At 43.5% G+C, this 24,146-nt stretch overlaps 1 protein-coding gene across 7 annotated transcripts in view; it reads right to left on the reverse strand.

Annotated features, from left to right (window-relative positions):
* The window catches only part of LOC145339265 (contactin-4-like), a 2,278,868-nt gene that overhangs the window by 87,119 nt on the left and 2,167,603 nt on the right, over positions 1 to 24,146 (reverse strand). The gene's annotated exons all lie outside the window — the stretch shown is intronic.

A 24,146-nucleotide genomic window follows, 5' to 3' on the forward strand; every position in this document is an offset into this window, starting at 1 on the left:
TTCGCCCAATCTTAGACCTCTACAAAGGAACACTTTGACAGTTATTGATGGACATGTGGGAGAAGGTTAACGTCCTCTCTTTTGATCAGAAAATAACATGTGGCAGAGAGAGGCTAAAAGTCAGAGAAGGCACTCAATTTAAATCGTAAAAGCAAGAGACTAAATAAAAATCTATCACTGCAGCCCTTTCAGGTCAATGTAGTAGATAGTGCAGCAAGTTAGGATTCTAATACTCAAACCCTTCTTTGTGGGCGACTTTCTAAAAATATTGACAAACTCCGGGGACTTAATTCAAATATTTACTTACAACAGAGATGCCTTGTAAAAAGTGACATACTTATGGAGAAGCATGCAAATATTCATGCATGCCTGGGGACGCCTTCAAATTGTGAAACACTCTCAGGGATCCCTCTTATTTCTGGAGATTGCTTGTGAATACCAACAGATCACTGGGATCCTTGTGAATATTGAGACTCTCTCAATTGATTTCTCAAAGCATCTCACGATGCTTTGCTTTGGGATCACTTTGGACTTTAGTACCCAAATGAAACCACCTAAAAACTTTGTAATGTCATTAAACTTCAACATAAATTCCTTAAAAAAAATCCATGAAGTTTGAACAAGTTAAATGTGTAAACAATGTAAAACAAAATCCCACATATTATAAACGTGTATTGTATTTTGTTGCTTAGATTGTACATTACTTCAGTATGTTCACAAGGTAATTATGGATGAGGATAGCCATTCAGCCCACAATTTCACATCTAACCAGAGAGAGTTGCTAACTCTATACAAGGGTTTTTTTTAAGTGACACAGGGGACTTTGCCTTTACCATTTTCTCTGGAGGTCCAGTTCACGGGTTAATAAGGCACAATTATTCAAGGCATTGAATATAATGAAATTCTAACCACGCTTAAAAATACAGCTTTATAACTTTACCAAAATTTGCTCATGCACAAAACAACTACCTTGTTAATAATATCACAGCAGATATCAACTCAGAGAATTCACCCAAGGGCCATATATTCGAAAGAAAATTTAAGCCGTATGTAAAAAAATTTCACTGAGTTTAAATTGTATGTGGAATGATTTCAAAATTATTTTTATTTTCTTTTTGACATTATATTCTCCGAGCTACATGGTGTCTCAGTGAGCTGCTGGGGCCAATATCTTTTATTTAGCACTTATTGTCAACAGTTCTCATCAACACAGAATTTATAATAGAGCAATACCCACCAATAAAATTCAGATCTTATTTTCAGATCTGTGTACAGCTGCAGCAATTCTGTTAAAAGTGGCTGATCAGGAGAGGAAAGAAAAATTAAGCTGGCCATTTACTTTTCCTCCTCTTCCTTTGTAAATGTGCCTAATCTTTACTCAGTGGTTCCCCAACATCGCGTCAGGGATCTGGAGCGTTGCAGATGTGCATGTAGATCCCATCAGCTGGCAACACAAGGTATTGGGATCAGCAACAAGTTGTGCCAACACAAACCCGATATGGCTGGTTATCTCAAGTCACCAACAGTTTAAATGATATAAGCACATCAGAGGTTTTATAAACCTCAGCTGTAGGCTTGCTGAATTACTGCCCATTCAACTGGCTGCCTTGACTTTTTCTAATTTATTCGCATGAATTCTTATAATTCATGGACCATTAGGAAAAAACATTTTCTTCCCAGGCTTATCTCCACTCGTCTGGCCTTCACGCGTCGATAAGAAAATGACCTTAGAAGGGATTCATTGACTAAACAAAATTACTGCGATTTATTCTAACTTGCATCCATACTGTGAAGGCAGCACTTGACCTTCAGGACAATCAACAGGACAAAGTAGTTACCATCCAACAGGATTTTGATAAATCTGTAGGAGAAGCAATGAGTGATGGCATCCCAGGGGAATGTGAAACTTCATACAATTTATATTGAACATGAATCTGCGTCCAATGTTTCCTTATTGAAAGGAAAAACACATTTATAAGATGATATTTTGTGGTGAGGCTGCATGAAGGCACATCACAGTTTGACCTCAATATGGACTGCAGATTAGATTGCTCACTGTATATACAAGTCATAATTTAACAATAATCCTCCACTTCATCAGTTGAACTTGATTATTAAGATTCCCCTTTGGGTAGTTTTTCAATCCTATCTTTGTACAGAATGGTTCTATTTGCTTTTCCTACCATTTGGCAGAGGTATTAATATCATTTCCTTTCTATGCATCTCTGTTCTTGCATTTCTGCCAATAAATGTTCCACAATCTATATAGATGTTCACTGTTTTCCTTGATGATTGGATGCCCCCAAATCAATCTAATAAAATATTAGCTATATTTTTATTAGCTCAGCTTAACTACAATTCATTTTCATTTCCTTTGCTTTGACTGAGTCTCTATTTCTTCTCCACTTCTGATTTCGTAGTGGTATCTATGAGTCTGGTGTGCCTGCAGATGATATCACTGTCATTTACAGCTGTGGGAGGTTCTGTTAAATCACAGAAGCTAGAGGTTTATTCATTTCTTGTGAATTCACAGCATAATATTGAATCAGACATTAATGTATGTACATCTTGAACAAAATACTTCAAGTAATGGGTCTAATTTCTTTTTACAACATAATGTAATAAAGAGGACCAAGTAAATAAATGAAGGGAGAATAACAAAACCCATAGCAACCATTGTCTTGATGCAATTATTTCTTGTAAAGCTTCTCTATGGCAATGAAATTTGCTTCGGTGAAGATGGAATTAGTTTGAATGACGTTGCAGAATGTCTAACATGGGAATCTGGCAGAGTGGACGGCAGATTCATTTCAAAAAGCAGCTGACATTATTCTCACACATATTGGTGGGGTGAAGCTCAGCTGATTTTGCAATAAGTGGGTTATCTGCACAATGACAAGGCTGCAAACTTCAACACCTCCACACAAACCACAACACCACCTCTCCCCAAACCCCGACACCACCTCTCCCCAACCCCCGACACCACCTCTCCCTAAACCCCGACACCACCTCTCCCCAACCCCGACACCACCTCTCCCCAAACCCCGACACCACCTCTCCCCAAACCCCGACACCACCTCTCCCCAAACCCCGACACCACCTCTCCCCAAACCCCGACACCACCTCTCCCCAAACCCCGACACCACCTCTCCCCAAACCCCGACACCACCTCTCCCCAACCCCCGACACCACCTCTCCCCAAACCCCGACACCACCTCTCCCCAAACCCCGACACCACCTCTCCCCAAACCCCGACACCACCTCTCCCCAAACCCCGACACCACCTCTCCCCAAACCCCGACACCACCTCTCCCCAAACCCCGACACCACCTCTCCCCAAACCCCGACACCACCTCTCCCCAAACCCCGACACCACCTCTCCCCAAACCCCGACACCACCTCTCCCCAAACCCCGACACCACCGCTCCCCAAACCCCGACACCACCGCTCCCCAAACCCGACACCACCTCTCCCCAAACCCCGACACCACCTCTCCCCAAACCCCGACACCACCGCTCCCCAAACCCCGACACCACCTCTCCCCAAACCCCGACACCACCTCTCCCCAAACCCCGACACCACCTCTCCCCAAACCCCGACACCACCTCTCCCCAAACCCCGACACCACCTCTCCCCAAACCCCGACACCACCTCTCCCCAAACCCCGACACCACTGCTCCCCAAACCCCGACACCACCGCTCCCCAAACCCGACACCACCTCTCCCCAAACCCCGACACCACCGCTCCCCAAACCCCGACACCACCGCTCCCCAAACCCCGACACCACCGCTCCCCAAACCCGACACCACCTCTCCCCAAACCCCGACACCACCTCTCCCCAAACCCCGACACCACCTCTCCCCAAACCCCGACACCACCTCTCCCCAAACCCCGACACCACCTCTCCCCAAACCCCGACACCACCTCTCCCCAAACTCCGACACCACCTCTCCCCAAACCCCGACACCACCTCTCCCCAAACCCGACACCACCTCTCCCCAAACCCCGACACCACCTCTCCCCAAACCCCGACACCACCTCTCCCCAAACCCCGACACCACCTCTCCCCAAACCCCGACACCACCTCTCCCCAAACCCCGACACCACCGCTCCCCAAACCCCGACACCACCGCTCCCCAAACCCCGCCACCACCTCTCCACAAACACTGACATCATCTCTCCCCAAACCCCGACACCACCTCTCCCCAAACCCCGACACCACCTCTCCCCAAACCCCGACACCACCTCTCCCCAAACCCCGACACCACCGCTCCCCAAACCCCGACACCACCTCTCCCCAAACCCCGCCACCACCTCTCCCCAAACCCCGACACCACCTCTCCCCAAACCCCGACACCACCGCTCCCCAAACCCCGACACCACCGCTCCCCAAACCCCGCCACCACTTCTCCACAAACACTGACATCATCTCTCCCCAAACCCCGACACCACCTCTCCCTAAACCCCGACACCACCTCTCCCCAAACCCCGACACCACCTCTCCCCAAACCCCGACACCACTTCTCCACAAACACTGACATCACCTCTCCCCAAACCCCGGCACCACCTCTCCCCAAACCCCGACACCACCTCTCCCCAAACCCCGACACCACCTCTCCCCAAACCCCGACACCACCTCTCCCCAAACCCCGGCACCACCTCTCTACAAACCCCAACACTACTGGCTCCCCAAACCCCAAAAACCATTGGCTCCCCAAACCATGATGCTACTTTCCCACAAACCACGACTCTACCTCTCCACAAATCATAACAACAACGTCTCCCCAAGTCTACATAAATAATGCTAATGCTAATGTACTAGTCCAATTACACTTGGAACACTACATATAGTTTTGGTGACATGCCACAGAAAACACACATCTCAGGCAATGGAAGGGTTGTGGAAATCTTCTATATTTGAGAAATGAGGAACCATGACAGTAAGTTACTTTATAGTCTGGACAGAATAATTGAGTCTTATGAATAATCTAAATGCCATTGAAATAGAAACCTGGGGGAAATTTTACCTTTTTTTCCTAAGCGCTGGGCAGACTTGAAACTGGGAGAGTTTCAGATCCGTCTTTTGGGCATGATTTAGGTCCCCCATGTGCACTCTGCCCAAAATTTTAAGTGAGCCTGTTGTTCCCTGCAGAAGCCTGCAGAGGGAAATAGTGTGCATGTGCAGGCCTCAGATGCTGCACATGCGCGTTAGCAGTAGCAGGGTCTGACAGAAAGGAGAGAGCTGTCAGGCCCCTGCTGTTGTAGGCAGCCTGAAGCAGTTCCCCCCCACTGCAATCGTGGGGGCGCACAGCCCAAGATACAGCCCCTGCCGACTTCCCTGCCACCCAGTCTGATTGCGGGCCCCTCCCCCACAAATCATGGGCCCGCTGCCCTCCCCCACTGATTGCTGCAGAGTGGCAGCAGGCCCCCTCTCCTTCCCTCTCCTCACCGATCACTGAAGAGTGGTAGTGAGCCTCCCTCTCCCTCACTTCAGTGAATGCTGCAGAGTGACAGCAGGCCCCCCTTTCCCTCCCCCACCGATTGTTGTAGAGTGACAGTGGGCTCCCTCTCCCTCCCTCTCCACCAATCACCGCAGTGGCAGCAGGCTCCCTCCCCCCATTAGCCCTACTCCCCAAAAGCCCCTCCCCATGAACCCAGGTGCCAGACTGGCATTGCCCAGGTGCCAGAGTGGCATTGCCGGGCTTGCTAAGCAGAAGTTAAACAACATTTAAATAAATTTCCATACCTTAACCTGCCTCTCGCCCATTCCCAGTGAGGGGCTGACCATGTTAGAAATTCAGTGCTCATAAACCAGTGTCAATCCCATTGAGTGCTTTATGCCCCACTTTACCACCACGTCGTGCCTGAAAACAGGTTCAATGCCCATGGACTCCAAAGTAATGCAGGGGTGGAGAAACTGGGGTGTAGTGCGGAAATATTGAGGAGAGTTATTTGAATTTATCTTTATATGTTCACAGAAAGCAATTTGGTCATTATGGTCCAGCTGTGTGCTGCAGTTAAGCTGGATGCAGAGACACAAAGAAAGGATGCTCAGAACACTGCAGCCTGTGATGCTGACTGATTTTTTAAAACAATGATCCCATTTTCTAAGGAAACTCGTTTGTTTGCGGATCAATTTGCATACCATCAGAACTTTTAGCTTATTTGTGAAGTATAAAGCTCCTGTCTTTTCAGCTGGTTGCGTTCCAGGCTTCATAGCCATAATTAATGGTCAGGCTAAGAACTCGAACATAATCCTGCCAATTATGCCTAACACTGACCAATGCAGAAAATCTCCAGGCTTCCCATGCGCTAATTAATGTAGCTCAACCAAACCATCCATTCCTGTCCTTAATATTCCAGATCTAATGTCAAATCAGCTGTGTTCATCATATTGCTTCCTTCATTCATTGCAAGGCCAATTCATTTAGCTCACTGATAGGATAAGGCATGTCACTATGATGCTTGAGAACGAGGTGCTGTTTTGTTGAAACCTAAAGTCCATAAATATCAGGCTTGATAGGGTCAACAGAAATGTACTTTTACAGGAAGATAAATGTAAATAGTTAACATTTATTGTGTTACATTGATTTGACAGAACATAATAAAGAAAGGAACCCTGTTCCATGCATTTTACCATTTAAACCCACACAAATCATCTCTTGCTGCTTTTTAATATGAAAGCAAAATACTGCAGATGTTGGAATCCAAAACAAAAACAGTAAATGCTGGAAATCTCAGTGGTCTGACACCATCTGTGGAGAGAATAGAACCAATGTTTCAAGACTGGATGACTCTCCATCAGAACTAAGAGCAAAGAAAATCAGAAGAGATTTATGCTGCGAGGGTGGTGGTGGCGGTGGTGGTGGGGGGGCTGCTGTAATAGAACAAAGGGAATGTAAATGATGATGAAGAAAGCTGAGAAAGGTGCTAGTAGCGTCCATGAAGTGATCACAATGTGTGAATGGTAGGATAGAGTTACAGGCTGTTCAGGGACTGCCTGAGGAATGTGGCCCTGAAGGGAATTGGGGGGGTTCAGAGAAATCATAGAAACCCTACAGTACAGAAAGAAGCCATTCAGCCCATCGAATCTGCACCAACCACAATCCCACCCAGGCCCTACTCCCATATCTCTACATGTTTATCCACTAATCCCTTTAACCTACACATCTCATGATCCACAGAGGCTGGTGAGGTGAAAAGTGAGGACAAGGGGGACTCATTTTTCCACTTCTCCGCTCTTGTTTTCCGTCTTGACCCCCTACAACCTCCCACACCCCCGCTCACCATGCACCCCCCCCCCCAACTTCAGGACAACTGCCACATTCCTCAGGCAGTCCTTTAACAGTCTGTACCTCTGTTCTGCTACTCACACATTCTGATCACTTCATGGACATCTCGGGACACTAAGGGCAATTTTCGCATGGCCAATCAACCTAACCCGCACATCTTTGGGCTGTGGGAGGAAACCGGAGGACCTGGAGGTAACTCACGCAGACATGAGGAAAATGTGCAAACTCCACACAGAGAGTGACCTAAGCCAGGAATCGAACCCAGGTCCCTGAAGCTGTGAAGCAGCAGTGCTAACCACTGTGCTACCATGCCGCCCACAGGTTATTGGGAGCAAGATGGAGAGTGAGGATGGAGACGTGGAAAAATGGAAGTGAGATTGAGGGATGATAAAAATGGATGAATGAGATGAAAAGAAGAAATGAAATAAAATAAATGGAAATGGGGTGAAGGTGGAAGGGAGAGTTCATGCTCTGAAGTTGTTGGAAACTCAATGTTCAGTCTGGAAGGCTGTAAAGTGCCCAACCGGAAGATGAGGTGCTGTTCTTCCAGTTTGCATTGGGGTTCAGTAGAACATTGCTAGAGGCCAAGGACGGACATGTGGAGAGGAGAGCAGGGTGGTGCGCTGAAGTGGCAAGTGACAGGAAGGTCCATGTTCTGCTTTCGGACGGACTGAAGGTGTTCTGCAAAACAGTCAGCCAATTTATGTTTTGTCTCCCCGATGTAGAGTAGACTTCATTGGGAGCAGTGAGTGCATTAGACCAGATTGAAGGAGGTGCATATGAAGCGATGTTTCACCTGAAATGGGTGTTTAGGACTTGAGATGGTGAACAGGGAGGAGGTAAAGGTGCACCTTCTATGATTGCATGGATCGGTGCTGAGGGCAGAAGGTGAGGTGTTGGGTGTGATGGAGGAGTGGACCAGGCTGTCCCAGCCAGAGAGAACATTCCCTGCAAAATGCTGACGGGAGAGTGAGGAAATGATTGGTTGGGTAGTGGCATCATGCTGGAGTTGGCAGAAATGGCAGAGGATGATCCACGGAGGCTGGTGGGGTGAAAAGTGAGGACAAGGGGGGCCCATTTTTCAACTTCTCCATTCTTGTTTTCCGTCTTGCACCCTACAACTTCCCACAGCCCCGCTCACCCCCACCCCTCCCCACTCCACTTCAGGACAACTGCCACATTCCTCAGGCAGTCCTTTAACAGTCTGTACCTCTGTTCTGCTACTCACACATTCTGATCACTTCATGAACACTTTTAATACCTTTCTCAGCTTTCTTCATTATCATTTGCATTTCCTTTTTCCAAATACAGCTCCCGCCCCCGCCACCCTCACATCGTAAATGTCTCTTCTGATTTTCTTTGCTCTTAGTTCTGACAAATGGTCAGAATTAGTTCTATTCTCTCTCCACAGATGCTGTCAGGTCTGCTGAGATTTTCCAGCTCTTTCTGTATTTGTCTTGCTGCTGTTTCTTGGGATCAGATTTGTAAGCACTAAGAGAAGTGAGTCCCGGTAAATAAACATGACTATCTAAATGTTTATTTTGTTGCTTTTCTCTATTCAGGGAGTTTAATCAATGCGTTAAGTCCCATACAATGCGAATGAGTAAATCCCAGTGAATTATGATTTTGGGTTCATGAATTGCATGAATATTAGGCGCGATTCGCCCACTGCGGCCCGCAAGTTTTCTGGCGGGTCCAGTCGGGAGAATCACGTGTCAGCCATTTCACAGGATCCACACATGCATTCCCGATGCATACGTGTCTCCCAGAGCCTGAGAACAGGCACAGTCGAGACCACGCTGGAAACCGGCAGGAAGAGAGGTAAGTAATTTAAATCTGTTTTAATATATTTTAAATACAGTTCAAATGTGATTACTGGGCTCGGAAAAGAACTTGCCAGACCCGATAGCATCTCTCACCCTGCCAGGAGTACTTCATTCCAGAGGGGTTTAGAGTAGGTCCCCACAGTCAGGGAACTTGCAGGAGACCCCACTGGAGTGAAAGGGGGCGGCAACTGGAACCCCCTGGGGGGGATGGGTGGTAGGGGAGTGGTGTCCCCTGGGCATAGGTATTCTGGCAGTACCAGCCTGTGCCCCCGGCACTGCCTAAGAGGCAAAGTGCCCATGCCCAGGAGGCACCTTGGCAATTTTCACCAGGCAAGGGGTAGTGCCAAGGGGGGAGGAGCCTACTGGGTGATTGATGGGGGTGGGAGATCCTGCTGCCACTCTGCATGGGGATTGATCTGGGATAGAGGGAGGCTAGTGATTGAGGCGGGCTTGGAGGGTGAATGGTGGTCTGCTGGGGGAGAGGGATCATCACTGCTGGACTGGGAGTGGGCTGGACATTAGGGCGCTCCGGGATCGAGGCTGTGGGGGGGATATTGGAGGGGCAGCACTGTGGGGGTCCCGAACGATTGCTGGCCAGCAAATGGGGAGTCTGACAGACGGGGACGACTGTGCATGCGCAGGGTTCCGGAGCTGTCAGGCTCTGGCATGAATAGGCCCTGCCACCACCACCCCCCCGCCCCCCGGTTTTTAATGATATTCATGATTGTGATCTCTGCAGTGCACGGAATGGGGACAATCGGGTCTGAGGCTGCACTGGAAAAACAGTCATGATCTAGAACAGTTTTCCCACCAATTCAGCACTTTCGGGAGAATCATCCCCGCTGTTTCTTCCCAATGATTCATCTAACCTACTTATACCAAAGTGTATGTTATGTACACTCAACGTGTGCATTCATGTGATAAAAACATTGACTTGACCAGGCTCTTTTGGAAGAGAAAGGGATGCAATGTTACAAGCTTGGAACCTGCCTTTTCATCTTGTCCCTGGGAGCTTTACCTTGTCCACCTGCATTGCTTTAAATTTTGGCTGATCTTCTTTGCCTTCTGCTCTGACGAGCTCTATTCTCTCTCCACTGGTGTCAGACCTGCTGAGTTTCTGCAGCATTTTCTGTTTTGTTTCAGATTCCAGCATCTGTAGTATTTTGCCTTTGTGACAGTAATTTACTTTATAATCTGTCGAGATTTACAGAGGCAATTTCAAACCAGCACTGAAAAAGACTGTGGAGGACGTGACTCGGGATGGTACTGCCAGACAGAAAAACCAGTTGAAAAATGTCAAAACCTAGAAAAATTCACAATGTTTACATCAGTAATCTTGGAGTTCCATTTTAAAGTATTGAAACATAGAAACCAGAAGCAGGAGTAGACCGTTCGGCTCTTCGAACCTGCTTCGCCATTCATTTTGATCATGGCTGATCATCAAATTCAATATCCTGATCCCCCTTTCCCCCCACGTCCCTCGATCCTTTTAGCCCCAAAAGATATATTTAATATCTGAAGGTGGGACAAGTTCTACTCGCATTCTACATTTCCAGGTTTTACTGTTTGTTTGTCCTCTTCTGGTCAATGAACCAAGACATTTTGAAGTTATTTTGATATAATATGCAATGATGAATTGCAATTGTGATTCTTTTTGCACTATTTGAAAACAATTCCAGGCATTAATTGAGTTTTTAGTTTGGTGCAGTAGAAGAAAGATTATTGAGGAGGTGATTGTGTCTGGAGACAGGGAACAGTCTTGTCACTGAGGCGTTTATGAAGCGAATTAAAGTTACAATGGATGGAGAATGGGAAATTGTTCCCTTGACAGCAACATTTGAGAAAGAGAGAGATTGGTGGAGGAGAGCAGATACGATAGCAAGCACTCGCAGATTTTTAATGTGATTTCACTTCTTGTGTCTTTTCAAGGACTGTTTGTTTTAAAGCAAACACTACGCTCAGTTTTCTTACTATTCGCTCACCTCTTGCCAACACTCGGAGACTCTTCAGCAAGTTAGTTTATAAAGAAATTTATATTTGAGGGAATAAATGGTTCGTGGCTTGAAAACTGGAATTTTATCTGTGAGGAACGGTTAAAATGATCTCTGTGTTGAATCCAATGGTGCCTCACATCGTAGAAATAGTGGCAAAGAATAACTTGCTTCTAGCAGATCTTGGAAGCTCAGCCAGGATATAAAAATGCATTTATTTTCCGTAAGAAAATTGATTGGTATTCTTTCTGCAGAGAACTGGTCTCTGTTTACTGTAAGTTAATGATCTCTGTGGCTTTCCAGTACCAATTTGTAAAATATATAGTGTGGCTGAAACTGGCAACAAGCCCTAAGGCATACTTCCTCTGAATGTAGGTTTCGTGCACTGTTGGACAGTCTGGCACAGCCTGGAGCTGATGGTCTGTGAATCAGAGGAATGTATTCTAGGACATGCCTGTGCTGTTTGGTGCCAATGAGTGGAGCAGACGCAAAATGACTTGGCAGACTGTAATTGTACTCTGAATGGTTGGCTGTCTGCAGCACATTGAGGTGGAAAAGGCAGCATTGGTTGTCAGTTCATGTGCACTTCACATACATTAAATATTCTCCAAGACACAAGGAGGAAACATGGTGCTTTATAACACTGGCAAATTGCTGAGCTAACAAACATGAGGGTTAGACAAATATTAACCAGTTATATAAATTCTCTTCAGTGCTAATTCGAGTCAACACAAGGGAACTGAAACGTGGTTTGATAGCGATTGTATTGGTTGTGGTTCAAAGTGACTCATTTGGCGGCAAAAGTGAAAATGAATAGATTATCCATATTTTGGGTAATAATTATTTTAAATAGCCTGCAAAGCTATGAAGCACTGAAACTGTATGTGCAATATCATCTGGAAGTAATTTCAGGTTTGGGACACATTACTGTTTCAGACAATATCAACAAAATACCAGACAACCATTTGATATAACTAACTGCAAGAAATTATGCTTATCCTCGAAAAACTCAATTTTTCCATCAATGTTTAAACAAGGAATCAAATATGATTAGCATCCATGTAGTTGTTTTATAAAGTCTAAAATGTAACAGACAAAGTGAGTTCAACATATCACAGAAAATGTTACGTATTTGTATTAAGGAATGCAGTTTCCTCTAAAGGAAAGGAAACTGTTAATTTCCCCTTTTTTCTTTCAAATAAAATGACTGCATATTAACATGGTATCTCTTTCATCTCTGTTTTCAGTTCATGTTTCCCCAAGTGCATAGTTGGAGTGAGTCATTTAGATGGGTAAATGAGATGTAGTAAATGGAGTATAAAATGGCTCAAAAAATGTAGTTCCTCAGAGGAGACAATTTGCGAATCAATGGCCTGAATTTTGCTATGGTAATGATGGTGAAACTGTCAGCCTTGGCTGTTATTATGCCATTGAATCTGACAGAAACTTTGAGAGTTTGGATGTGTGTAGAATATTGTGGAAATCTGGAAGTTGCTGTCAGTGAGACTGTGCTCCCGCATTGGGCACATTGTTGAGATTGTCACAGACTGCCATCTCCATTGCAATCATGAAACTTCCACACGAACACACTGAGACTTGCTGTAAACATCATGGGAAATGTTGAAATTTCTTAAATGAGGTGCAACTGGGTTTTCAATGGCTGATTAAATGCATAATTATAGCTGAACTATCTCACTAGCCCTGAAAAACAACCTTATGTTTGTGGAATGTTAAATTTCTTTACAATGTTTAAAATTCCACATTTTTGGAACTTTTTTTTAAAGTTTGTTTTCCCTCATTATAGCTTCAATGTTAAAACAGTTCTTCATTAATTTTGCTGGCTGAGTATTGAAATTAAAAGTGAAGCATTTTAAATGCATTTAACATTCCAATTTGCCACATGTGAATACTTCAATTTGGTTGCTTACCTAATTGCTGACATCACTGCTGCAGCACACAAGGACACCCAGTTGACTTGGTACCAGACTTAAATTGCTGTCGCAGAAGGGAAAATTGAAAGATCACCAGATTTTTGTGGGCAGCTTTCTCTGAAGTCAGCAGTGACTGCCTTTGCTTCATCACTGACCACAAAATTTTGGGTTTATATTTTAAATAAAACTTACACAGAAGGGAGACGAAAATGTGACATAAGACCTCAGTATATTAGTAAAGGTTCTGCTCAATAAGGCAAATTAATGTAGAGTACCAATCAATAAAGAAATAAAATGCTGAACTAAACAATCAAAACAAGTCAGCTGGTGGTGGGGGAGTGTTGGGGGGAGGGGATGGGGATTCAGCCAGCTGGAGGGTGTGGAGGTGGATGGATTTGGATTGTTTGGGGAAGTCCCGTGGTGGTGGGTAGGGCAGTGGGGGGTGTGTGTGTGTGTGTGTATGTGCGTGTGTGTGTGTGGGTCAGTGTACGTGCACATGTGCATGTGTGTGAGAGACAGCAGTATGTGTGTGTGTATGTATGTGTGCTTGCACATTAGGAAGGGAGGTAGACAGACCTGTGTGTATGTTGGAGGGTGAGGTGGGGGGGGTTAGTTTTGGTAGTTGGGGGTTGTTTAGAATCCCTGACAGGTCAAGGAGTGGGGGAGCTCAGTGGCGGGTGGTGGTGGCTAAGTATAATAATTGCCCAATGAACCTTTTCTGGGTGACTATTGTATCCATAATGTGGGTATGCCGGCGTTGGACTGGCTAAACTGTCTGTGCTTTATATGCTCTGTCTGAGGCCAGAACTCTCCATTCACCTGACGAAGAGGGAAACCTCGAAAGCTTGTGAGTCTATTATCAAATAAATCGGTTGGACTAAAACCTGGTGTTGTCAGACTTTTTACTGACTCTTGTATGACAGTCCAAACCATTTAACTCACAGTTTTTCGATAGTTCACAATGCAGGGCAATTATCCAAAGGAAGTTTCAGTTTTTTGCACAATTGCCATGCAATCCTTATCTGGGAATATGTGGGGTTGGTGGTGGGTGCAGTTTCCCAGTAGATCTCTGGGGTACTACTGAGATATGATGCCCTGGAACCCAGAGGCTATGTCCCACCTTCTGGTCACTAAGACAAAAGGGAGACACTTGAGGTTTGGAAGGGGAATGATTCCCATAAACAGGGGACTAAGCTATGAGGCTGTGGAGAGGACAGGCTCTTTGTGCTATTCATTCAGCCAAGTTGATATCAAGGTCCTCCATGCTCTTTGTCGGTGAGAGCAGGCTGTCTGGCATTCAATGCACGTGGCCATTCAATGCTCTGCTGTATACTTCCCCACTAAGGTTCTATCCTAGCCCTCTGCAGCAACACTCATCTGACACACCTCTGTCTGTCTGACTGTCTCTCTCTCTGGTGAGCTAACAAACAAACCATCCCTTACCCCTGACCTTGTTGCAGCCCCATCATGACTGATGACTCAGCATGCTAATCACAGCATGCTAATCAGACTAGCCTCCAGTGTCTGAACTGGTGACTGCAATTGACAGGCCAAAGGACAGGGACTCTTCATCAATGCTGTGCTAATGTTGTCTCTCCTCCTCCTCAAGCTCATGTGGCTGGACAGCTGGCAGTTTTTCAGTATTTAAAGCAGGAACTCAGAGAAGGGAATGTTGGAATGACGAAAGGCAAGCATAGGGTAAAGGTATGAAGCAAGATGATCACATGATTGCTCATCATGCTGGATAGTAGCATGAGGATGTTCTAGGAGTTGAGAAGGGGCATAAGACTGATCAAACAGTCATGGGGTGCCATGATGCAGAGATCCATCTCCTCTGTAGAGGTTAGGAGATGCAGGCAGCCTCCTCACCCACTCATTCTGCTCTGCTACTTTCTATTGTCCTGGAAGAAAGAGGGCAGAAGGTCACCGGCAGACTCGCGCCGAATTTTGATGATCTGCCTGCCGTAGCTGAATAGCTAGAGATATGTGGAGGCAGTGAAAGGTGGGTGTGAGGCTGGCAGCTTTGGGAAGTGTTGAAGGGTGAGGTGGAGTCAGATTTTGTGGATGGTCTAAAGTCCTGCTGCTGGGGGCAGAAGTGGGGGCAGCTGCTGCTTTCTAAAACAGTGACTGACAGGAAGCAATCGTGAGCCGACTAATTAACCTCTAGCAAACCGTGGGTGGGGAGCAAAACAGAGCTGGCCAGTGATACAGCAGATGCGATGTTAGGAAAATTACTGAAAGTGTTAGCACCATGTTCTTTAACTTTCAATACCCCCGCAATCTTTCTCGTCATTGGTACCTGTGAAGATCCTACAGTCTTCCTTGTCGAGGGTAGACCTTGCAAGTGTCAGGTTGCAAATCATGAGCCCTTACTCACACACCATTGTGACTTGGAACTATATCACTTTTCCTTCACTGTCACGCGATCAAAATCCTGCAACTCACTTCCTGACAATGCTATGGGTGTTCCTACAATATTTGGACTGCAGCGGTTCAAGAAGGCTTCTCGCCATCACCTTCTCGAGGGCAATTATGGATGAGAAACAAATGCTGGCCTATCAAATGATGCCACATGATGTGAAAGAATTTTTAAAAAATGGATGTTGGGGTGAGTACAATGCCATTCAAGCTGTTAGCCCATAATTTATTTGGTTCTTCATCAGAAATTGGCCAATCATTTCTCACATTTTTTACTAACCAAAATGTCCTTTTACGAATCAAGAATTGATCCAAAATTCTTCTCAATGCTCTACTTAACTAGTTGACATCACCTGTTCTCAGTTTCAAAGTGCCTTTAAAGTACAAAATATTGACAACCTTAAAAAGATATCGGCCTCAAAATTCCTGGGGGTACATTCCACAAATCTACACTCGGTCGAGTAGAACTCTGACTCGCACTGTCCCAGGGCAGAGACCAAAGATGTTAACTCAAATCACTGATGTGAAATCATCTTCCCAGCTAGGGCAGGCAGTTTGCACTTAAATCAGCACACCCACCTCGAAATATTAGCTGAATCTTAGTGGAGCGTAGCCACTAAAGAAACATTTTGTTCTTCTACTCCTGATCAAGCAATCAAATTTCTTCAGGAAAATAATTCACCCTTTCTTTTTATGGGTCTCAGCAACACATGTACCAGCTCTCAGCTTGCCTGAGTTTCAGCAAGATCTATGAGATGGCAAAGGGCAAAATTCCTGAAGAGTTGGAACCTTGCCTAGATCTATCTCTTGAATGGGGCGGGTGGGGGCAGGAGGGGGTGTTGCTGTTGGAATCAGCTAACTTTTCAGGGTTTTTCCAGGATGTCAATGCTAAAATCAAATGAGCTGCTTTGTCCTGGATGTCAGGCTTCTTAAGCGTTGCTGGAGCCGCATTCATCCAGACTAGTAAAAAGTACTCCATCACACTCCTGACTTGTGCCTTGTAAACAGTGGACAGGATTTGGGAATTCAAGGGATGAGTTACTTGATGCAGAGTTCCCAGTCTCTGACCTGTTCTAATTGCCACAATAATTCTTAAAATGTTCTTTAAAAAAAAGTATAAGATCATATTAAGTGATCCCAAAATAACCCTTTTCAACAAATCTGTTAATTCACCATACCTTGTAATAGCTATTAACAAGTTTATTTTCAAGCATTAGTTTGGCAAAGCTCATAGGGACTTGGTTATTAGCAATTTGGTGTGCACTGGGGCTTGCAATGAAGTTTTTAAAGTCAGGCAGAGGAAGTTATATTGCTATCAATCACCAGATCCTTTGGTTGACTCAGAAAGAATGGTCAAAATTCAATGTTCTTGTAATCATCACAGTCATTTTCCCTTTAGCTGGACCGAATTCTACATGACAGAACAATGTCCGTCTCCTTTGACATTAACCAGACCTCTTTCTAAGTATACATCTTTGATGTTGTCTCTACTATTTCACCCAGATCTTCCTCCCAGGGCAGCATCATTGTAAACAATCCAGTAACCTGAATACTTTTTAAATCCACAATGTTTGTCTGCAAGTCAGTTAGCCACACGTAAATTGAAGAATCTGAAGAAGGTTGCATGGTGTAGTCGGGGTGCTGAATTAATGCTCTCATCTTTTCAGAATTTAGTCCGAGCAGTTTTTCAATCTATCATCCTTTCAGTCATCAATCAAACAAGTCAACATCAGGAGGGGGATTATTTTGTAAATGCAAAGTTAAAATAGTAATGATGTTGATGCAAAGTAATAGAAAAATCAAACACAAAGTGGGAGGAAACAAACTGAACAGAAAGAAGTTGAAAAAGATAATTGAAAATTGAGGAGAGTAAGTAGCTTCCAAGTTTTCTATACATTCTAATTGAATTTTTGGGTCCTTCTATTATCAGTTAGTACATTAACATTAAGCTTTTTGTTCGGTAAATTTTGGTAAGCTTATCATTTCCATAACATTTCTCCAGCAAACTAATGTGTCATTTTCTCAATGTCCTTCACACTGAGCCTACTCCTGGCTGGCACAATTTTTTAGTAGAATATCTAAATCTATAAGTTCCTCATAGACACTGCCAAATTGCCCACTGAATACCTAACAACAATATGCAAAGAAAATGATAACACAGTCATTAGCTAAGTCTATCCTACACTTATTAAAAGATTAAAATTTGAGGGGTAACACAGAGTAATGCACAACTGGAGAACCACATTTCTTTTGGAAAAATCTAGCATTCCTAAGATTGTGTTCGACTATCTGATGACTGTTGTTGACTTATTCATACAAGATAACATCATAACCAGATTCCTTCTGTTGCTAATCAGAGATAGATATGTTCGCTAAGGTGATTTTCATATTAGGTAAAGATTCCTGAGCATCTCAGAGAAGTCAACAAAAAATATCTCAGCTGTTCTGCATTGGACTAGTTTTCAAAGCAAGTACACATTACATGATGGGGTATAGTAGCTTGATTTGCTTTCCTTTCACTTGTCCAATGAGATTGCTTGGTTCATAAGAGATTGCAGACTTTGGGCACACTTTAATGGAGCTGTCTCACCCACCTAGACACCCACATCACCACATTTTGGGAAGGTCTGCCAGCTTAAGTGCCAATAGCATTTAACTGGGCAGTCGTGGGCCTACCCCAGAATTCGAGACCTAGGACTCAGAAGTCCAATCAGAGGCCAGCAGTTTGGCAGCATCACAGTGTATTGGTAGTTAGTGTTGACCGTACACCTACCCGAGGCCTACGATTATTGAGGGTCTAGGGTACAGGTGAGTGATGATGGGAGAGAGGATTGTATCATGGCTAGTTGGCAGGAAGGACAGGGGCTGGCTCTCTTCTTCCTGATGCTGAGTCCCTCAATCAAGAGCCTGCCCAGGAGGCTGCAAAACACTCCAATTGGGATAGTGTTTGTTTTTCAACTTCCCTGTATGGCAAGTCCCTTGCCTGTCTTGCTGGGTGAATATCAATGGTGGTGGGATGATAATACAATTAGGGACTTCAATTGCGACAGGGGTGGAAGGTCATCCATACATCTTCTTGCCATGGACTTAATCAGGACAGAGGTGGGATCTCTACCCCCAACCCTCCCACCTGATTAAATGCTCCTTCAATCAGTCTTACTATAGTGGAGGGCATTACATTCTGCCTTGAATTAGATTTGGCGCTTTTCTTCTGCAGCGCGAGTTCCTTTGGGATCTCTCAGCTAAGTTAATCAAGTAAAATAACGATCACATCAGAAGACAATGTTGTTTAAACCCCTTTGACTTCAATTACTTCCAGACAGTTAACAATATGCAACTATTTCAGTCATGAAATGAAGGATTTTTTTATATATATGAAATTTCCCTGATGGCACATCACATCCCAATTAGAAATGCCTCATTCTACATTGTTTTCAATGCCTGAGGACAGTAGAAATGTAGGAGTTTCCAAGATTAAATCAACCTCCTTTACTCTATGTTTTGGGTTGATCTGGCCAGCAGAGAAGTCACGGAGGGGATGGCTGTGGAGTGGGAAGGGGGAACAATAGTGGCCCAGATTATCCTGCTGCCCCTGAAGAGTAATTTAAAAATGAATTTCTGGGGTTTCTTCAACTCCATGGCCAGTGAAACTGAACAGAGATCATTGGTCATGCATTAGTTGCTGGAAGTAAGTGCGCAGGTAAGCAGGCAGTATAGAAGGCAAATGGTATGTTGGTCTTCATGGCAATAGAATTTGAGTATCGGGATAGGGATGTTTGCTGCAATTGTACATGATATTGGTGAGGCCACACCTGTAGTACTGTATGCAGTTTCAGTGTCCTTATCTGAGGAAGGATATCCTTGCAATAGAGGGTGCACAGCAAAGGTTTACCAGGCTGATTCCTGGGATGACAGGTCTGTTATATGAAGACAGACTAAGCTGGTTACAATTATATTCACTGGAGTTTAGAAGAGTGAGAAGGGATCTCATAGAAACTTATAAAATTCCAACAGGGTTAGATAGGGTGGATTCAGAATGTTCCCAAAGGTGGGGGAGTCCAGAACTAGAGGTCACAGTTTGAGGATAAGGGGTAAATCTTTTAGAACTGAGGTGAGGAGAAATTGCTTCACCCAGAGGGTGGTGAATATGTGGAATTCACGACCACAGAATGTAATTGAGGCCAATTTCAAGAAGAAATTAGATAAGGCTCTTGGGGTTAAAGGGATCAAGGGATATGGAGGGAGGGGGGGAATCAGGATATTGAATTTGATGATCAGCCATGATCAAAATGAATGATGGAGCAGGCTCAAACATCCAAATGGCCTATTCCTGCTTCATGTTTCTATGTTTCTGTATTTAGGTTCGCACTGACAGCATTTTAAGTGGACCATGCAAAGTAAAGTTTGATTTATATTAATGTTGATTCAAATTCACAGATTTGTTTATTGTCCATTGAGAAACATTGTTTGGTATGACTAGAAATGGAGTTTCCCTTGCCTTGAAGTAACTAGCCTTTGCCTGTCATCTATCAGCCCTTGATCTGTGCACAGCTGCCTCAGATCAAGCATTAATCAACCAAGAATATAAGCTCACTGAAGGTGGAGTGCACTAAGAATACATTGATCAGCCTGGATATTTTATTTTCATCTCAGGGTCAGTCGTGCGTATGTACTTTTCTGGTAAACTGAAGGTAGGATGAATGGCTATAGGATGAGATCAAGCCTGTTAGCTGTCGAGCTCAGCTTGAACTTGGCAAGATAATACAGACACAGTGCATTTTTGTTATTCTATCACACCTTGAAGATTTTTGACTCAATTCCAAGACCATTTTTTCTCTTTGAGAAAACAAACATGTCCATCATATACTAGACTGTTCACATCGCCCTTCTTACTCTGTTTAAATCTCACATGATATTAATTTTTTATTTTGAGGAAACACAGGCAGTGCGCAAATAAGTACAAAGGTGATGTCGCAGGAAAATACAGAGAATATTTTGGATTATTCAGATTGTATTTAAAACAAACTATTGTTAAAATATAAACCTTTAAAATACGAATTGTTGATAAGCAATTCTGTAATAAAATTAGCAGACAATTTGGTGTGGGAATATAAGTGCAGCATTTCTTTTTTAAGTCAGATTTTCATGTTATGTTGTAAATTGTTAATAATTCCAGTTTTTATATTTGCATACAGCTCCAATGCCACAAATGATAATGGCATTTGGTAGCATTTTTCAACTTGCAAGAGTGATGGAGCTGACTATTTGGAACCTGCTTGATTTTCATCAACTGAATAAAAATTTACTCTGTGATGTGACATGATGTGCAAGACATAGCATCACACACAACATGACAACATTTCAGTAATCTGGTCATACCGCAAAATGATTACAGCCATACAATCCAGGAAACTTGGAGAAAATACGACTGTATTCTCAATAACAAAACTATAAAATCAAGTCAACTGGGAATGACGAACATCCTGAGCTAACCATAGCAGTCTATGGGGGATACATGTACAAATTGGTCACAAAACAACTGGGCAGCCACAAAGGAGAAAACTTTTACTTAAAAACATCACCGAAATGACATTGCCGCAAGACGAAAAATTGAACTGATCATTCCATTAAAGCTAAGCTTACAATTAGCCAAGATGTGGCCACCATTACACAACAGTATTGTGTTTCTTTGTTTTTCAGCAATTCCCTCCAGCTTTTTGTTTAAACTCAATTTTTAAAAATTAAAATATTTATGTTTTGTTTCATATAATTCCTCCACAAAGAAACAATGGCCCAGATATTCCATACAGTGACAAAGCATGGTTTATGCCACTCTCCAATGTTCGCATGTGTGCTGTTACTTTTTTTGGCTGCATTTACTGCCAATGTCATACATGCGTTGTTGTATTCACAGCTACCATCTTTATAGGAGGCAATGTGAAACTTGAACCCAGCTCATTTACTTTGAAGAACTATGTACCATGCATCCAAATTAAAATAGCTATCAGTACTTTACAAAATCATATTTAATTCTGCAATGTCATTAATTGATTGATCATTCTTAAACTTTGAGGATTTGAGAACATGACAGAACATGCAAACATTTTAAGGGAGGATTCTGACCCTTTGATAAACTGCTAGATTTAGTGAGCTCAGTATTGCAATGCAACAGTTTTCTTTCCTGTCTTGGTTCAGTCTTTAGAACATAAACTCACAGTGCTTAGAAACTGTGAGATGACAGAAATCATTAAAGTGAGTTGAAGTTTCTGGATTATCTCTGTCACTCCTTGTAAAATACTTCAGCACTTTTTCCAAGTGTCAATAAAATGCTTGTGAGCAAGATCTTCCGAGCAACGTGCTTTCTAAGTGATGTGTGGGAGCTATGGAATCCACAAACTAAGAGAATATAGCAATATTTTAATTAGAAAGGAAAATGAGTTGGCGATGTGCCTCTTAAACTTATGTTTGCACATCATTGGATTTCTATACATGAGTGGACCAGTTTGCACGCACATGTGGCTATTGACAGCTAACTTGCAAAGCGACCTTTACCCAGCCAGACCTACAGTGGGACTTTGATCCACCTGTAGTCTGAAGATGACAGCTACTCAGCTGCTACCATACTCACAGCAGTGGTTCCAGAAGGTGACCCACTAAACACCTTCCGAAGGCAACTTAGGATGGACAACAATATCTACATCTATACATATGCATATAACTAAAATATTCAAAAATAATTCATATGTGTTTAATGAACTATTTCAACGGCAGTCTACATCCTTGTATGCAACAAAACACCCTGCCAAAATTATCATGTTGGGGGGATGTTAATTTGAAATTCATGATCCGTAGTTTTGCAACAATTGGTGAAGTTACATAATCTGTTCATACCTTGTTATCAATTCCATTGATTATTAAGGGCAGTTTCCTTTGAAGAGTGGAATATCATTGCCCAATTGAACTCAGCTGTACACAGATGCAGTCATTAATACAGATAAGAAAAAATGAGATAATTTAGTATGGTGCCCCAGGGACCTTCACAGCTACACTCAACCTGACCCCATCCTGCAGACAAAATGATATCATTAAGAAAGACTTAAAAGATGTTCAGTAATGACAGTCCAGATTTAATTCAGCTGATTTACTTAATAATTTTATGAATTACATCTAATTCCTTCCCATACCCCATTTACATAGCAGTCCCATAATGATGCCGGTCACCTTGGAGCAACGTTGGCTCATTTAAACTGGATTTACAGTGTATAAAGAAAGTATGATGACTGAGAAAGCACTAGGTCAATATCAACCATTTGTATATAGAAGCATCGAGTGGTTACAGTGAAGAAACTGAACTTGGGGCCCGTAGAATGCGGCTTGCTTCAAGATCAATTCAGTTTGTTTAATTCCCTTGCTGTTTTCCTATAGCCTTGATTCTTTCTTTAATCTTCATTTGCTTATTCAATTTTCTTTTGAAAGCCACAACTGAATCAACCTCCCCACATTCTAGGTCAGCTCACCTGACCACTCACTGGATTGAAAAATGCATTCCCTTGTTGCCTCTTTGTCGATTACTGTGCTTTAAATCGGTGTCGCTTGATTCTTGACCTCTCTGTCAAATAGAACAGTTTTTCTCCATCTACCTTAGATTTGTCTAAACTTTATATGAGGGCGAGGGGAGAAAATTTCATTTTTTTTCTTAAAGGGTCAATGAGCAGACAGAGAAACATACGTTTCAAAAAACAGTTAAGTATGAAGAAAGAAAACAACTTTCTGAGCAAAAATAAAGCAATGCCAAAGCAATAAATTGATAATTGAAAAAAAAATTAATAAAGATTAACAATAGAATGTGAGAGTGTGTGTATCTGGCTAATTCTCACACTCAGGGCGTTTACTCACTCACCTGCATCCACTGTGATAGCGGGTGAGAGTTATGTGTTGATTTGTGGGGACGTGGGTAACTGAGGCTCACTCACTCATTTTTCCCCCTCTCTCTCACAACAGGGTCTCTCTAATTTAGATAAAACATGAAGACTCTTCTTCGTACTTGACTCAAAACGTTAATTCTGGGCAGGATTTTCTGGCCTTTCCTGCTGGTTCTGTGAAAAGGTGACCACCACCTCCCCTCCCCTCACCACCACCATTCTGTGAAAGGTGAACACCACTCCCTCCCCTAATGAGACGGGTGAGCCATGCAAAATGACATAGATATCAGTGGGACTGGAAGATCCCTCTGGTAGCCAAAGGCGAGGCCACTCCCGCTGCCAGGAAAAGTGCCACGGCAGGTGGGTGGGGGGGGGGGATGCGGGGGGGGATAGGTTTGGGGGTGCTGGTGGTGGGGAGCGGGGGGATTCCACCTTTAGTTTGTCTCTCCATGTGCTACCAATTTGGCTGAGTTTTTCCAGCACTTTCAGCTTTATTTCAGATTTCCAGTATTTTATCTTTCTGATTGAACCTTGTAACTTATCAATTGACATCACATTACAAACTGGGTTCAGACTGCGCAAACCTCTTTCAATCAGGGAGTGACAGTATATTTTCACTCTTCATTTGTCAAGTGATGGTTTTATAACACAATTCCAAATGCACCTTTTTAAATAATGTAACTGTTACAAAATGAACATCGCTGCAACACAGATCAATCTGCACCAGAACAAAAAGCAGATAGGAATAGATCTGTTTGCTATCAC

This window comes from Carcharhinus amblyrhynchos, chromosome 3 (assembly GCF_965287045.1).
Source record: "Carcharhinus amblyrhynchos chromosome 3, sCarAmb.v2.hapA, whole genome shotgun sequence".
Classification (NCBI taxonomy): Eukaryota; Metazoa; Chordata; class Chondrichthyes; order Carcharhiniformes; family Carcharhinidae; genus Carcharhinus; species Carcharhinus amblyrhynchos.